Below are 17,931 nucleotides of genomic sequence, written 5' to 3'. Positions count from 1 at the left end.
CCATACTATGCTAAACAATGTACAGACTTAATGCAATTCTTATGTAAATGCCAACATCATTGTTCAGAGAATTAGAAAAAACAATCCTAAAATTTATATGAATCCAAAAAAGAGCCTGAATAGCCAAACTAATTCTAAGCAAAAAGAACAAATCTAGAAGCATCACATTACCCAACTTCAAATCATACTACAAGGATATAGTAACCAAAATAGCATGGTACTGTGATAAATGTAGACCCATAGACCAACAGAATAGAATAGAGAACCTAGATATAAAACTAAATACCTACAACCAGCTTGTCCTTGATAAAGTAGACAAAAATATACACTGCACTTGATTCAGTGTCCTTGGGTAGTCATGAATAGGAGAATAAAACTGGATTCTGACCTCTCAGCACATACAAAAATTAACTCAAGATAGATTAAAGACTTAAATCTAATACCTGAAACCATAAAAATTCCCAAAGTAAACCTAGTAAAAACTCTTCTGGACATTTGCCTAGGCAACGAATTTATGAGTAAGACCTCAAAAGCAAATGCAACAAAACAAAATTAAATAAACGATACCCAATTAAACTGGAAGCTTCTGCACAGCAAAAGAAGTGACCAACAGGGTAAATGGGCAACCTACAGAATGGGAGAAAATATTTGTAAACTGTGCATCTGACCAATGACTAATATGCAGATATGCAGAATCTATAAGGAACTCAAACAAATCAGTAAGAAAGAAAACCCCAAATAACCCCATGAAAAAGTGGGCAAACAACATGAACAGAAATTTCTCTAAGAAGATATGCAAATTGCCAACAGGTGTATTAAAAAAGTACTCAATATCACTAATCATCAGGGAAATGCAAATTAAAACCACAATGAGATACCATCTTACTCTTGCAAAAATGGCCATTATTAGAAAGTCAAAAAACAACAAATGTTTGCATGGATGTAGTATAAAGGGGACATATGTGCACTGCTAATGGAAATGTAAAGTAGTATTTACAACCTCTGTGGAAAACAGGATGGTGATTTCTCAAAGAACTAAAAAGAGACCCGTCATTCAATCCAGCAATCCCACTACTGGTTATCTACCCAAAGGAAAATAAGTCATTGTATAAAAAAGACACCTGCACATGTGTACTTATTGCAGCACAATTTACAATTGCAAAGGTATAGAATCAACCTAATGCCCATCAAGAAAATGTTCCACACACACCATGGAAGACTACTCAGCCATTACAAAGAATGCAATCATCTCTTTTGCAGCAACTTGGATGGAACTGGAGGCCATTATCCTATGTGATGTAACTCAGGAACAGAAAACCAAATATGGCATTTTCTCACTTTTAAGTAGGAGCTAAGTTATGGGTATGCAAAGGCATAGAGAGTGGTAATATGAACATTGGAGACTGAGAAGTTGGGAGGGTAGAAGGAGGGAAAGGAATAGAAAACTACTTTTACAATGTACACTACTAGGCTGACAGGTGCCCTAAAATCCCAGACTTCATCACTATATAATTCATCCATGTAACTAGAAACCAGTTATACCCCAAAAGCTACTGAAATAAAACAATATATGTAAACTAAAATAAATTTAAAACTTCTCTATGAAAGACACCACCAAGAGGATGAGCAGACATGCCACAGACTATGAGAAAATGTTTGCAAAATACATATCTAATAAAAGACTATTATCTAAAATGTACAGTTAACTCTTATAACATACAAATAAGAAAGTAAAAAATCAGATTTAAAAATCATCAAATAATTATCCTAATCAAATTGATGCAGGAACAGAAAACCAAATACTACATGTTCTCACTTATAAGTGAGAGCTAAACACTGGGTACTCATGGACATATAGGTGTCAACACTGGACTGGACTATACACTAGACACTAGACTGACTATTGGAGAAACAAGTAAAGAAAGTGGGGGGCATGAGGACTGAAAAACTAACTCTTGGGTACTATTCTCACTACCTGGGTGACACGATCATTTGTATCCCAAACCTCAGCATCATTCAACATACCCATGTAACAAACCTGCACATGTACACCCTGAATTTAAAACAAAAGCTGAAATTATTTTACACATTTTAAACCCTGTGTTTCAATGGAGATTAAATTAATTAATATAATACGGGAACAAAATTAAATTACTATAATACAAAAATATTTTAAAATGGGCAAAAGACAAGAACAGATATTTCACCAAAGAAGATATACAGATGGCAAATAAGCATGTAAAAAAAAAATGTTCAACATCATGTGCCATTAGGAAAATTCAAATTAAAACAACAATGGGATACCACTACACATCCCTTGGAATTACCAAAATCCAGAACAGTGACAGCACCAAATGCTGACAGGTATGTGGAGCAATGGAAACTCTCATTCATTGCTGGTAGTAATGCGAAGTAGTATAGCTACCTTAGAAGACAGTTTGGCAGTTCTTAAAACACTAAACATACTCTTACCATGTGATTTGGCAGTTGCTGTCCTTGGTATTTACCTAGATGAGTTTAAAACTCATGTCTACAAAAAACCCTGCACACAGATGTTTATAACAGCTTTATTCATAATTGACAAAACTTGGAAAAAGCCAAGATGTCCTTCAGCAAAACTGTGGTATGTCCAGACAATGGAATATACTCAACAATTAAAAAAAGAGCCATCAAGCTATGAAAAGGCCTGAAGAAACTTCAAATGCATATTTGTAAGTGAAAGAAGCATATATAAAAAGGTTGAATACTGTATGATTCCAACAGGTGACATGCTGGAAAAGGCAAAACTTCGGAGACAATAAAAAGATAGTGATTACCAGGTGTCGGGGGTGAGAAACGGATGAATAGTCAAAGCTCAGAGGATTTCTAGGTCAGCGAAATTATTCCATATACTACAATGGTAGATGCATATCAGTATATATTTATCCAAACCTAGAGAATGTATAATACCAAGTCTGAACTCTAATGTAAGCCATGACTTTCGGAGATAATGTTATCAGTGTAGTTTCACCATTTTTAGAAAATGTATCACTCTGGTGTGGGATGTTGACTGTGGAGGAGTCTGTGCATGGAAGGGAACTCTATAATTTCTGCTCAAGTTTGAACCTAAAATGTCTCTAAAAAGTAAAGTCTGTTTTAAATAATTGCTCATATATCATGCAGCTATTTACTGAGTATCTGGTGTAACATGATATCATAAAGCTCTTCAGTAGGCTTCTTCTCTATATTCGACTTCAATTATAAGAAAGAATTACCCAATCCGTATTCTAAAGATCAATAACGGCAAATAAGGAAACAAATAACAAAAGGTTTATAAAAATCCATAAATATTTGCTGCAAAATCATAAATTGAAATGGACAGAGAAATTAGTCAGTTTATTTTTAAAACAAATTTAATTAGAAATGTCTGAAAAACATTTCTGACCACTTCTTCGTTTACCCATCATAAGTTAATGCCAAGCTCTTAACCACCTCTATGTTTTTACATGCTCAAAATACATATTTCTTCAAAGCATTTACATTGAAAAATTGAATACATACTACATGGCTTAGCTAAAGAAATGTAAGTAAATTTAGAAAGAGTTGTTTTGATCACATTTTAGAGATTTTCTGCAGGAAAAAAAAAAGTAGTTTCTACAAAAGTAATACCTTTCAAAATTGAAAGTGCTAGACTCCACCCGGACTCTACCATGTTGAGTCTTGTTGGTCCTGTGGCTGCTGCCTCAGTCTCTAGGGCCTTGCGGGGACTCAGTCCTTCAGCATTGCTATCCATAGCTCAACTCTTACTGCAGGCCATTCCCACAGCAGTCCATCCTGCCAGGGACAATGCATCACAAGCATCTCCTTTGTTGAAGGCAGACGCTCTCACTGGGAGCATCATGGCAGTCATTAATGCAGTGGTGGATGTCCAGTTTGATGGGATACCCTAAATGCCCTGGAAGTGCAAGGCAGGAAGACCAGGCTGATTTTGGAGGTGGCCCAGCATTTGGGTGAGAGCACAGTAAGGACCACTGCTGTGGGTGGTACAGAAGGCTTGGTTAGAGGCCAGAAAGTCCTGGATTCTGGTGCATCAATCAAAATTCCTGTTGGTCCTGAGACTTTGGGCAGAATCATGAATGTCATTAAGGAGCCTGATGAAAGAGGTCCCATCAAAACCACACAGTTTGTTCCCGTTCATGCTGAGGCTCCTGAGTTCATGGAAATGAGTGTTGAGCAGGAAATTCTAGTGACTGATATCAAGGTCACCAGATCTGCTAGCTCCCTGTGCCAAGGTTGGCAAAATTTGACTTTTTGGTGGTGCTGGAGTTGGCAAGACTGTAGTGATCATGGAGTTAGTAGGCAATGTCGCCAAAGCCCATGGTGGTTACTCGGTGTTTGCTGGTGTTGGTGACAGGACCCGTGAAGGCAATGATTTATTCTGTGATCTGATGTTATCAGCTTAAAACATGCCACCTCCAAGATAGTGCTGGTATACGTCAAATGATTGAACCACCTGGTGCTCGTGCCCAGGTAACTCTGACTGGACTGATTGTGGTTGAATACTTCACAGATCAAGAAGGTCAAGATGTATTGCTATTTATTGATAAAATCTGTTGCTTCATCCAGGCTCGTGCAGAGGTTTCTGCCTTATCAGGCAGAATCCATTCCGCTGTGGGCTATCAGCCTACCCTGACCACTGACATGAGTACTATGCAGGAAATAATTACCACCACCAAGAAGGGATCTATCACCTCTGTACAGGCTATCTATGTGCCTGCTGATGACCTGACTGACCCTGCCTCTGCTACTACTTTTGCTCATTTGGATGTGCTGTCCCAAGTCATTGCTGAACTGGGCATCTGTCCAGCTGTGGATCCTCTAGATTCCACCTCTTGTATCATAGATCCCAACATTGTTGGCGATGAGCATTATGATGTGGCCCATGGGGTGCAAAAGATCCCGCAGGACTACAAATCCCTCCAAGGCCTCATTGCCATCCTGGGTATGGATGAACTTTCTCAGGATGACAAATTGACCATGTCCTGTGCACAGAAAATACGGTGTTACTTGTCTCAGCCATTCCAGGTTGTTGAGGTCTTTACAGGTCATATGAGGAAGCTGGTACCCCTGAAGGATACCATCAAAGGATTCTAGCAGATTTTGCCAGGTGAATATGACCATCTCCCAGAACAGATATTCTATAGGCTAGGACCCATTGAAGAAGCTGTGGCAAAAGCTAGCTGAAGGCCATTCATTCCTTGTCCTCTGTACTGTCCGTCTCCTTGCCCCTAATCCAAAAAGCTTCAGTTTTCTGTGTAGGCCACACAAGAAACTTGATTGAAGATGTCTTCTGAAAATTATTTAAGGTTTCCAATAAAATGTACACTCCTCAAAAAATGAAAATGCTATTAATAACTTTCAATTTCCAAATTAGAACTAATTTTTATTCCATCTGCTTTTTTCCAACTTTTATTTTAGGTTCAGTATGTACATGTGCAGGTTTGTTACATGACTAAATTGCATGTCACTGAGGTTTGGCATACAAAAGATCCCGTCACCCAGGTAGTGAGCATGGTGTCTAATAGGTAGTTTTTCAAACCTCTTCTCCATCCCACCCTTCCCCCTCTAGTAATCCCCAGTGTCTGTTGTTCCTATCTTTACGTCCATGTGCACTCAATGTTTAGCTCCCACTTACAAGTGAGAACATTCAGTATTTAGCCTTCTGTTTCTGCATTAATTTGCTTAGGATAATTGCCTGCAGCTGCATCCATGTTGCTGAAAGGACATGATTTGATTATTTCTTAAGACTGTGTAGCAATCCATGGTGTATATATACCACATTTTCTTTATCCACTTCACTGTTGATTGGCACCTAGGTTCATTCCATGTCTTTGCTATTGTGAATAATGCTGTGATGAACATACAAGTTCATGTGTCTTTTTGGTAGAATGATTTATTTTAGGAGGGTTATATACCAATAATGGAACTGCTGGGTTAAATAGTAGTTCTAAGTTCTTTGAGAAATCTCCAAACTGCTTTTCTCAGTGGCTGAACTAATTTATATTCCCACAGTGTATAAGCAGTCCTTTTCCTCCACAACCTTGCAAAAATCTGTTATTTTCGTCTTTTTAATAATAAGCATTCTAACCAATGAATCTCACCGGTTTTGAGTGTGATTTTGATTTACATTACTCTAATAATTAGTGATGCTGAGCATTTTTTTCATATATTTGTTTGCCACATGTATGTCTTCTTTTGAGAAAGGTTTGTTCATGACCTCTGCCCACTTTTAATGGGGTTATTTGTTTTTTACTTGTTGAATTCAACATTTATGCTCCTTATACATTCTGGATAGTAGGCCTTTCTTGGATGCATAGTTTGAAAATATTTTCTCCCATTCTGTAGGTTGTCTGTTTAATCTATTAATAGTTTCTTTTGCTGTACAGAAGCTCTTTAGTTTAATTCGGTCCCACTTGTCAATTTTTGTTTTTATTGCAATTGCTTTTGGAAACTTAGTCAAAGTTTTTGCCCAGGCTGATGTCTAGAATGGTATTTCCTAGGTTTTCTTCTAGGGTTTCTACAGTTTTAGGTCTTACATTTCAGTCTTTAATTCATCTTGAGTTAAGTTTTGTATATGGTGCAAGGTAGGGGTCCAGTTTTGATCTTCTGCATATGGCTAGCCTGTTATTCCAGCACCATTTATTGAATAGGTAGTCCTTTCCACATTGCTTACTAGTGTTGAAGATCAGATGTTTGTAGGTGTGCAGCTTTATTTCTGGGTTCTATATCCTGTTCCATTGGTCTATATGTCTGTTTTTGTACGTATACCATGCTTTTATGGAAAATGTCATTTATTTCTCACAAGTGCTATGAGGTAGGTACTACAACTATCCCCATTATATAGATGTGGAAACTGTAGCATAGAAGATATAGAAGAGATTAAATAGCTTGCCCAAATCCATGCAGTTCTTAAATGACTAGAATTCAGAACTGAGGACTGTCTGATTCCAGAGCCTGAGCATGCTATACAACCACAAAAACTATTAAGAATCCACATTTTTTGAGATTAGAGAACAAAGGCTCAAAATCATAACAAACTTATATTGAAGAAACAGCTAGATGAGAAAAAGCCAAAATTAGTGCAGTCTAAATTATATAGCGTTGAAAAAAGAAATGAGATTGAATTATGTACTGCAATGTTATTTACATTATCAACTACCACTAAAAATAAACCTATTCTTAAAACTGTTTTAGCACACCTCTTGTCCTAAATCCCAAATCTATGAAGTCTTTCTATCTAAACTGAGCACACCAATAAAGCAGATCACGAGAGCAAGCATCATACATTGCTGGAGAAAATCCAACCATGAAGATCACAAGAAGAAATGTTGGAATATGTTAGTGATATTTTATTACTGCTCAGACAGCAGTAGAAATATATTAATGTAAAAGTGGTTCCCATACATTATTTTCTTTAGGAAATACAATAGTAACTATCTCAATGGGTTTTTAATGAAAAATTAACTAGGTATTTTTTGTTTGTTTGTTTGTTTTTGAGACAGGGTCTTAGGTAGGAGTGCAGTGGTGTGATCATGGCTCACTGCAGCCCGGATCTCCCAAGCTAAAGCCATCCTTCCACCTCAGCCTCCCAAGTAGATAGGACTATTGGCGCATGCCACCACACAGAGCTAACCAGCTAATTTTTATTTTTTGTAGAGACAGGGTCTCACTATGTTGCCCAAGCTGGTCTCAAACTCCTGGGCTCAGTGATCCACCCACCTCAGCCTCCCAAAGTGCTGGGATTACAGGTGTGAACCACCATGCCTGACCTAATAGCTTTTTAAAAGTATATAAGTAATACACATTCTGAGTAAAAGAAAATTTGAAAAATACATAGATGTATTAAAACATTTTTAAAACTGGAGTTTTTGTTTTGTTTTGTTTTTTTGTTTTGTTTTGTTTTTTGCCTCTGGTCCAATTTCCACTCCAAACACTTCTGTTAATAAAGGTCATCTTTCAAAATTTATTCCTCTTGTGTACTACACACATATATACAGCAGGAGAAATGAAAACACATACATATAATCTCAGATATTTTTCACACAAATAGGAATGTAGTATGTACTCTGTTTTGCAAATTGTTTTTTAATCTTATTGAAGTGTTACATAAATGAGCCAAAAATAGCCTATGTGTATTGGTCCCTTGGTTAATTATTTCTTCCCTACAGGCTGAGACCCATTAGCTTAAGTCTGCTGGTAGTAAAATACAATTTTTACACGTCCAATTGTTTTAAAAATAGCCCAAACAAGCATATTTTTGCCATTTAGAGACCATCTGCTATGCATACCTCAAAAAAACCTCACCCCACATCTGCTGGCCATCAATAAAATAGAGTCCTGTGATTGTAAAACCCCAAGCTGCTACAGCCCAGGTTGCATTGTATCACTCATATAAAATTAACATGTTTGTTGCAAAATAATTCCCAATTTTGTTTATGAAAATTTTCCATACATAAGTTTCAATATTGTGTGTAATCAAATTTATCAGTCTTTCCCTGTATGAATACTGAGTTACATGTCAATACTACAAAACACTTTGTCATATTTTCATGTACTATTTTGGCATCTTTACTTTCTACTTTTGCATCTTGTGTCCATATAGAATTTACTGTAGTATAATAATTTTAAAAGGGATCCTTTTTTATATTTTGCGAAAGACTGGGCCGTGATCCCATATTTCTTAATAAAGAATATCTTTGACTCAATCCCACAGATTTTAAATACCAATTTTATTATAACATATACAAATTCCCATTTTTAGACATATTTTCAAGATTCCTTCACCCTTTGCATTTATCTGTGTGCATTTCTGAACCAGTACTAAGCTGTGTGAATTAGTGTAGAGACACTGTAATATTAAACCTAGAACAATGCCTGGTACACACATAATTAGCAGCCAAAACAGTTTGTCAATGAATAAATAAGCCCTTCTAAGCAAAGTCATTTACTCTTAGAGTAGAATAGAATGGTGAATAACAAAGCTTTCAAACCAGATCTAAATTTTGGTTGCACCAGCTAAGTGATTTTAAGTATGCCACATATTTTTCTTACCTATGAAATGCAGATAAGCTTCACAGCATTCCTTGGATTTAGGGAGGATGAAATATAAGTGAACATAGCACAACGAAAGTGTCATTAATTAATCTCTCCTCAATGGGTACAATATACAGTTAGATAGAAGAAATAAGACCTAGTGTTTGATAGATCAGTAGGTTGAATATAGTTAATAGTAATCTATTGTGTATTTCAAAATAGCTGGAAAAGAATAATTCAAATGTTGCCAGCATAAAGAAAAAAATAAATATTTAAGATGACGAATATCCCCAATACTTTTGTTTTTTACATATTACATGAATGTATCAAATTATTGCCTGTATCCCAAAGTATGTACATCTATTATGTTACGTATCAATAAAAATAATAACAAAGTGTCATTAATATTTTCTCCATCTTTTGAAATAGTGACTTCAGGGGCAAGAAAATGATATTTTAAGGGCACCAGGTTAATTTAGAGCAATGGTATGCCAATTGAATGTCTGTATTTGAAATGTAATTACTTTACTTTGTTTTGGTTAAGGTACAATCCTATAAAAAATAAGTTCTTTTTTTCCCACTAAGCCTTAACTAGGCTGGGTAAGATATTGACGAAATGTCTTTCTAATCATAGTAAGGAGGATACTTACCTAAATAGTACAAACTCTTCCTTCATCAGTTAGAGTCTTAATAAGAGAAGAATGGGGACCACATGTTACAGGTATAACACAATGCACACATGCAAGCAAATGCAAATTTACCTTCTAATTCTTTCCTTTTACTGACATATGTGCTTCCTTCTATAGTTTCTTCTTGTCCAAATGGTTCAATCTTTGTTTATGATTTTGGAACAATTTGTCAGGTAGGAGAGGGTGAGGTGGTTGTAGTGTGAAAAATAGAGTATAATTACTCAGAAAGGCAACATCAGGAAAAAATAAAGTGGAGATAAATAAATTTGAATTAGTCAAGTGAGATTATTCAACATATTCTACACAAGTCCTGTAAAGTACTCTAACAAGCTTATTTCCATAGAAAATAACCCCCATGAGACATCCAAATGCAATAGCCACAAACACAAAGTCATTTTTAATTCATTTTTATCTCATTGCAAGTTTATTAAAACTGCAAACAATAAATTTAACATTTATAAGGTTAACATTATAGTTCGCATGAGAAATCTTGGCTGGAATGCCAGAGGAGAGTAAAAGGCTGCATCAGAAACAGCAGCCAAATTTAAGAAAAGGCTGAAGTGTCCCCTTTATTTCCCCTCTGGTTTATCCAAAGCTTTGCTCCAGCCAAGAGATCTGATTTAGTTTTTCCCTTCCACTTAGAAAAGAGCAACATCAACTTTTAACATTTTTGGCCTACTTAAAAGTCACCTTTAGAGATGTTTGTGATCTTTCTCCTTCTCCCTGGAGAAGAGAAAACAAAAACAAAGACAAAGGCATTCTCCAGCTATGCTTTTTCCCCTCACTTCATCAAGCATGGCCAATAGCAGCCAAGAGATCCAGTGAGTGAACTCTACTGGAGTTGGATGCATTATGGTTAAATATCCTAGGTGGCTTCACCTCTCATAACAGACAAGCAGCTGACTGGCTACTTCATATGAAGTCATGGGTAACCCAATAGTCACACAGGTATCAGAGATTTATCCTTCTTCAATCATTCATCCTTCCTTTACCCAAACAATGCTCTTGGTATGTTTTAGAGTTTTGGGTTGCACTAGAAAATTTCAGCCCCTGTCACCACTGTGTCAGGAATCTCTGAAGCTACACCCAATTTCGATGATTGCTGATGATTACCAAGGAGGGCTCACAGAATTCACCATATAGTCACACACATATTAATAGCTTATATCTATTACAGTAAGAAGATGCAAATGAAAATCAGCGAAGTGAAAAGGTAAACAGAGCAAAGTCCAGAGAAAACTAACACAAGCTTCCAAGAGTCTTCTCTCAGTAAAGTCTCCAGAAAACAAAATATGACAGCACATATTCATGGATTAACAGACTCAACACAGTTAAGACGTCAATTGTTCCCAAACTGATCTATAAAGAAGTGAAAACTTATGATTACACAACAACCCATATACAAATGTTTATGACAGCTCTATTTATAATCACAAAGAATGAGAAATAATCCAAATATCCTTGGGTGAATGGATAACCAAGTTGTGGTATACACATACAACGGACTATTATTTAGCAATAAAACAAATGAAATATGGATACATTAAAAAACTTGCATAGAACTAAATGACATTATGCTAAATGAAGAAGCCATACTCAAAAGATTACATGCCGTATTATTCCATTTATATGACATTCTTGAAAAGACAAAAGTATAGTGATAAAGAACAGATCAGTGGTTATAGGGGCTTAAGTGAATAGAGAGGTGTGACCATAAAAATAAAGCACATAGGAGGCTTTTGGGAATAATGGAACAGTTCTGTGTTCTGAATGTGGTGGTAAATCAATACGTGCTTACAAATTCATTAAACTGTACACCTTGAAATGTCAATTTTACTGCCTGATTGCTTAAAAAATAAAATTACAAAAAAAATATTATTCAGATAGGTGAGAATCCTTGTTTTCTGTAAAACTGCTTTAATACAAGTGCATATATCCCTAAATACCAGTTTTGTCTACTTTCATATAGCATGCCCTCTTTTATGCCTGGCTTCTTTCACTTCACATGTCTGCATATGGTTTAATTTTTTCATTATCATTGTTGTATCTATCACATGATGTGAATATAACATAATTCACTGAACCATTTCCTTAATATATAAATGGACTGTTTCTAGTTTTTTGCTATTACAAATAGTACATTGCTCTATATCCTCCATATTTACATTTATGTACAAGAATGCTCACCACAACTAGTTTAAGATGCATAAAAAGTAAATCAAGCCCTACTTAATAGCCAATAGGAGAATGGCTGAATAAACTATGGCTACAATAAATGATGACATATTATCAAAATCATCTCAGAACAGGCAAGCCATTATTTGGATAAATTTCCAAAGTACTAACCTGGTGACCGTTGTGATGATGACATTTGGCTCTAATAACTTCACATGGGTCACAGTAACCAATGGGGCAAAGATAACCACTGGGCTTATTTAGGACTCCCTGTGAGCAGAGATGAGGAAGGAGCAGACACAGCAGCTGATCACCCCAGAGCACTACAGAAACAACCTCACCTGGTCTCTGGTTTGTGGTTCCCACCACAGCCTCAGAGTCTCCCCCTGCCTGACTGCGCTGAGCACTTCCAGGAAGGCAGCCCCTGGCTGTGCTGAAGTGGCCCCTATCAGCCTTTCCCCACCCACTCTGACCCGCTTTTCCTCTTCTTGGGCCAAATCTGCTTTCTTATCACTTCAGCTCCTCTCCATTCAGAAACATCCCCTACATGCTGGAGGTTTAATTATGCCTATTGTGCAGGTGAGGAGACTAAGCCCCAAAAAGGGCAAAAACTGGACCTGCACCTGAACAGCAGGTCAGTGAACAGGTGGTTGCTGGGCCGTGCTTCACCCCACAGCTGTACATCCCCTCAAGCCATGTGGAGATTTTCTGCTGCCTCCTCCTCTAAGAGGCCTTCTTGGCCTGTCAGTCTACCCCTCAGACTCCCCGTCCTGGGGCATCCACTCACTCCAACTTGGGATTCTAGATCCAGCCTTCAGACCCTGATATAGGACTGGGTGGAGGCAGAGCTGGCAGCTGACCAGCATTTGGCTGGAAGTTGGTGGTCTTTTCTTAAGCCCAGTGCTCTGTTGGGGTTTTCCCCAGTGTCTTCAGGATCCAGGCTTGTGCCCTCAGGACACGCCAAGTTGTAGCCTGCCCTGCCTGGCACAAGTACAAGATGCACTGACCTCCCTCAGAGCCAGTGCATCTTGTAGAAGAAAGCATATAATGCAATCATTAAATAAGAAAAAAAGATAAAAATGTGTGAGAATTTACCTTTAGCCTTGGAAATGAGCTTCTGGTATGAGGGAAAGGAGTATAAAGGAGAAAACAGCCATAAGAAGATGATTCCAAACAGCACTGACTAAAATTGGGGCCCTTTAGGAGGAAGGGGCTAAGCCAGCCTTAGCCTGCCCCACCTGTCCACGCACAGAGAGTGTTGATTGGGGGGACACCCCAGCTTGGCCCTCATGCATCCTGAGGTCTGTGACCTTAACAGGTATGAGTGTTTAAGAGTGTGTCTCTCCCTTGTCTTCTCTGAAGACCTCCAGGTCTGGGAGATAAGATGCCCCTTCTGGCAAAAGCAGATATCACTGTAATATGGGCAGTCTGAGCTCTGCCTGGTGACAGCAAGTCAACCAACATGGCACCACTTTCACAGCTCTTCTTCCCTGACTGACAGGAAAAGGTCACTTTGACTTAGCAAGAAGCTCAGGTTTGGACCTGGTCTCACTCCGGACCATAGGCATCCAGAAGAGGAAGTGGAAGTGTGGTAAGATGTGAGTGGTTGACAGCTGCGATGAGGGCTGAGGACAGAGAGAATAGGGACCACTGTGAGGTTAAGATACTAGACCTAGTCACAAGGAGGAGGGAGAGGAAGATCAGGAAGGCCCCTGCAAAGGACTACTCAGGGCTGAAGAGAACACAGAAGGCCCTCAGGGTCTCAGTTTTCCCATCTGTAACTAATGATAAACATACCGTTTACACTCAGGAATTGGTGTAAGAAAACAGGACTCATGTAAACTGATCGGTAAGTGTCTGACACAGAATCACAGTCAGGTAAATGCTGATAGTATTTTTATTGTTATTGCAACAGAAATCACTCCATGTTAATTGACCGTTGACATTTTGTTCTCCCCAGGGGATGGGAAACTTGCTTTTCTTGAGGCTGTACCCTGTCTGTTCACCTCAATGGTCCCACTGTGGAGACATTACACATATGTTGTGGCAAATTGAGATATCCTACAATAAGTCTCACTTCATATTTGAACCATAGATTTTCAGTGCTTTTATATCAGAAATTTATTTTTAAACCTCTGTAGGAGAAATAATTGCTTTCCTAAGCAGGGTAGATTCTTAGTAGAGTCTTTTGTTACAGAACTGTTTCTAAGACTGTGAGGGTACAAATCGGGGCTCACAGATGTACCTTGTTGTCCTTGTGTACAATGATAAGGGTGTAAGACTGGAATCAGGAAGGGCTGAGATTTGCTGTCAGGCAATAAAGAATTTTAGGAAAACAGAGATTTGTGGCTTCCCTTCCCCTCCAAATCGAAGTGGTTACTTTGGATAGGAATCTGGCCACTTCCCTTTTACTACTTTTGGTTAAAAAAAAGACACGTTATTTCTACTAGACCTCGTTCTTGTTAATCGCACTCTGTAAGTGGCAAGCATCCATACCTACATTTGGGTACATTTTTTTAACATTTGAACATGTTTTAATAATAAATCCCAGTTATTATACTGTGTACATTTTCTAATCAGGGTAAATATGCTTTTGTTTATTTTACGGCCAAGCAGGCATAGAAATCACTTTAAGGCTTATGGTAAAAAGATAGAGGAGTCTATTGATGAGATTTAGATTCACAACAGGATTCTCCAAAATGAAGACATTTAGAAAAATACCACTAGAGAACTGAAACTGGAGTGACTACTGCTTTCATAACACTCTAATTTACTAGGCCCATTTCCTCCCTAAAATCAAGTTTTGTTAGAACGCACAGCCTTGCCCATTCCTTCCCTGGACATCCATGGCAGAGGTAAAAAAACTGCAACAAGGAGCTAAGGGCACGCCCTTCACTTGGCACCTCCATGGGGTGCTCTATAGATCTTGGGGCCGTGGGCACAAGCCCTCAGTATTCCCAGTTTCCAGGCACCTTTCTTATTGTCCACCCTGCCCCTTCCTGGGTCCCCATCAAGGGATCTGGATTCTGTCCCAGACTCAGATACCTCCAACAGCACCCCCAATACTCGCCCCATCTTCACCTGAGACGTGCCTCATTATGCTCTCCTCCCTTTGGAATTCAGGCACAACTGACAAGAATTAACATTAAAAAAGGAGATATTAAGACTGACAAAATAAACTCTTTGTAGCAATAAGATGTCAAATTCCAACCCGACTCTAGTATAGTATCAAATGGCAGATAGCAGGGCCCTGAAGAAAACTGAAGGTTTTTGTTTTGTTTGTTTGTTTTTTGTTTTATTTACTTATTTATTTTTTGAGACAGAGTCTTCCTGTCACCCAGGCTGGAGTGCAATGGCACGATCTCGGCTCACTGCGACCTCCGCCTCCCAGGTTCAAGCGATTCTACTGCCTCAGCCTCCTGAGTAGCTGGGATTACAGGTGTGTGCCACCAACCCAGCTAATTTTGGTATTTTTAGTAGAGATGGGGTTTCACCGTGTTGGTCAGGCTAGTCTTGAACTCCTGACCTCATGATCCGCCTGCCTCAGCCTCCTAAAGTTCTGGGATTGCAGGCGTGAGCCACCGCGCCTGGCCAGAAATTGAAGTATTTTATCCCAAAATATATTTCCTTGACATATTTTGAAATGGCTCTGCAAAATTGTTGTGGAGGAAATTTATATTCTGTAGATAATCCACTTCCCTTTCCAGGTCTTTTACTGATCCTGAGGAGGTTAACTGAGAGTCTAGCACCTTTTAAAGGAAACATTTACCATCTATTGCCTCTAAGGATGGCCACCGAGGAGACTTCATCTACCTAATATGAACCTTGGTCTCCACAATCCCTTATCTTAACTCAGACACTCCTTCCTATTGATTACAGGTTTTTAGATAATAACTTAACTCTTTCAACCAATTGCCAATCAGAAAATCTTTGAATCCATCTATGACCTGTGAGAACCCCCACTTCAAGCTGTCCTGCCCTTAAGGACCGAACCAATGTATACCTCATGTGTATTGGTTGATATCTTATGTCTCCCTAAAATTTAGAAGACCAAACTGCAACCCAGCCACTTTAGGCACATGGTCTCAGGATCTCCTCAGGCTGTGTCATGGGTCATGGTCCTCACATTTGGCTTAGAATAAATTTCTTCAAATATTTTAGAGTTTGGATTTTTCGTCAACACACTGGATGTGTGTTGTCAGTGTAAGGGAAAAACTGATATGCTAATTCATTATTATGCTAAGCATCTAAATCTGAAAAAAGGACAATCTTTCCTCTTTTTTAACAGCTAGGGAAAAAAATCATGAGTAGAGGGAAGCCCCTGCATATGAGTCATGGTCCTCACATTTGGCTTAGAATAAATCTTCAGACATTTTTTAGCATTTGGCTTTTTTGCCCAAACTTTCATCAATCATTTTCTTCTCTGCTCCTGGTTTTTCTGTCATTCTTACAATGACTTTGTCCACCCTACAGAATAAACACATTCACATCTGTTTTGTTTAATACTATTTGGTTGCATTATTATACATTTAATTCCTTCATCTGACAAAGAGTTTCTGTTTGACCAAACTTTAGTCAGGCTCCCGAAACTTCTCCTAGGCCCATCTGTGTACTCGTAAAATCCAGTTTTAACAAAGAACGCTGCTAAGTCCATTTAGCAAGAACACCCTACCCTTGATATCTGATCATCCTTGATATCTGATCCTGTTCCCCATCCTCCACCAATTCCTAGGTGATGTCTGATCACTCTGGCCTGTCTTCAGCAAGAATCCTGTTAGGCAGGTTTAGCCAGAATCCTCCTTAATCCTGATGTTCCCTTTCAGTAATTTTCCATCCACTGACTCCCACTCTGCTCCTTGGCTATAAATTACTACTTTCCCGTACTACTTTTGGAGTTGAATCCAATCTCTTTTCCTGCTGCAAAACCCCAATGTCATGGTCCTTATATCCATCACAATGATCCTGAATAAAGTCTGCCTTGCATGCTTTAACAAGTTTCATTGACTAATTTTTTCTTTAGCACATCTACTTAGGGCAAAGAGTGAAGGATTCACCATTGTTTAATGAATCCCTGTTTCTCCCACTTGTTTAAAATGGCTTATTTTTTATGTCGTACATCCCCATACATTTTTGTATTTAGTTCTCTCCTCTTAATTTTATTTTCTTTCTTTATTGTACATTTGTTTATTCAATATTCATTTTTGTATATTTATTTTTGTATCACTTTATTTTAATTGCTATAACCTAATTAATGTTTTAAATGTCAAGTAACCTTCGTTCTTCTCCATTATTTTCTCCTTTCCTGGCTCTTCTGGTACTTTGATCTTTCAGAAGAACTTGAAAATCTTTCAGTCAAATGCCAAAAAAAATTCTGTTGGGATACTAATTGCAGTAGTATTTAGTTTATATATTAAGTTAGGAAAAATCATCATCTTTCTATAACGATGTCTGTTCATCAAAGAAAAAAGTAATTGCCAAATTTCTCCAGTCTTCTATCATTTTCCTCAGAAGGGTTTTATTATTTTATTATTTTTATTATATTACTTATTTACATTCATGTTACATTTATAACTAGGCTAGAGGATAGCACAATACACACACACACATACACACACTTTTTTTCCTCCATCCATATCACTAAGTCAAATAAAAACAATCTAGTCTTAGATAAAGAAAGACTTTTTTCAAAAACACTGTTATCATAGGAAGATTGCTCTGACTTCAGAGTCTTTGAGAATCTCAGAATCAGAAAAAGGCTTTCCTTTATAGGAAGAGATAAGCAGGCCTAGCAGGAACACTTGAAGGGAAATTGGGGGAAAGAGTGAGACTGAACAGACAACATAACCTGGTGACCTGACAGAAAATATTTTATGCTGTGGTCAATTGCTTCTCAGGATAAGCTATTAAGGGTAGATTTTGAATTATAATGACTGCTCCCTCCAACTAGGGAACAAGCCTGCAAGGAATAAAGGAGCCTGACTAAGGTCAATCCAAG

The 17,931-nt window shown here is 37.9% G+C and overlaps 1 protein-coding gene and 1 pseudogene across 2 annotated transcripts in view; both read left to right on the top strand.

Moving 5' to 3' along the window:
- FAM104B (family with sequence similarity 104 member B) overlaps positions 1-17,931 on the top strand; it is a 628,193-nt gene that overhangs the window by 305,467 nt on the left and 304,795 nt on the right. The gene's annotated exons all lie outside the window — the stretch shown is intronic.
- On the top strand, positions 3,690-5,223 carry LOC126945780 (ATP synthase subunit beta, mitochondrial-like; annotated as a pseudogene). Its single transcript, XR_007722545.1, has one exon. The product of XR_007722545.1 is annotated as an ATP synthase subunit beta, mitochondrial-like (transcript).

The sequence above is a fragment of the Macaca thibetana genome, chromosome X, assembly GCF_024542745.1.
Source record: "Macaca thibetana thibetana isolate TM-01 chromosome X, ASM2454274v1, whole genome shotgun sequence".
NCBI lineage: Eukaryota > Metazoa > Chordata > Mammalia > Primates > Cercopithecidae > Macaca > Macaca thibetana.
The sequence above is the reverse complement of the archived record's forward strand: the minus strand, read 5'-3'. Positions and strand labels throughout refer to the sequence as shown.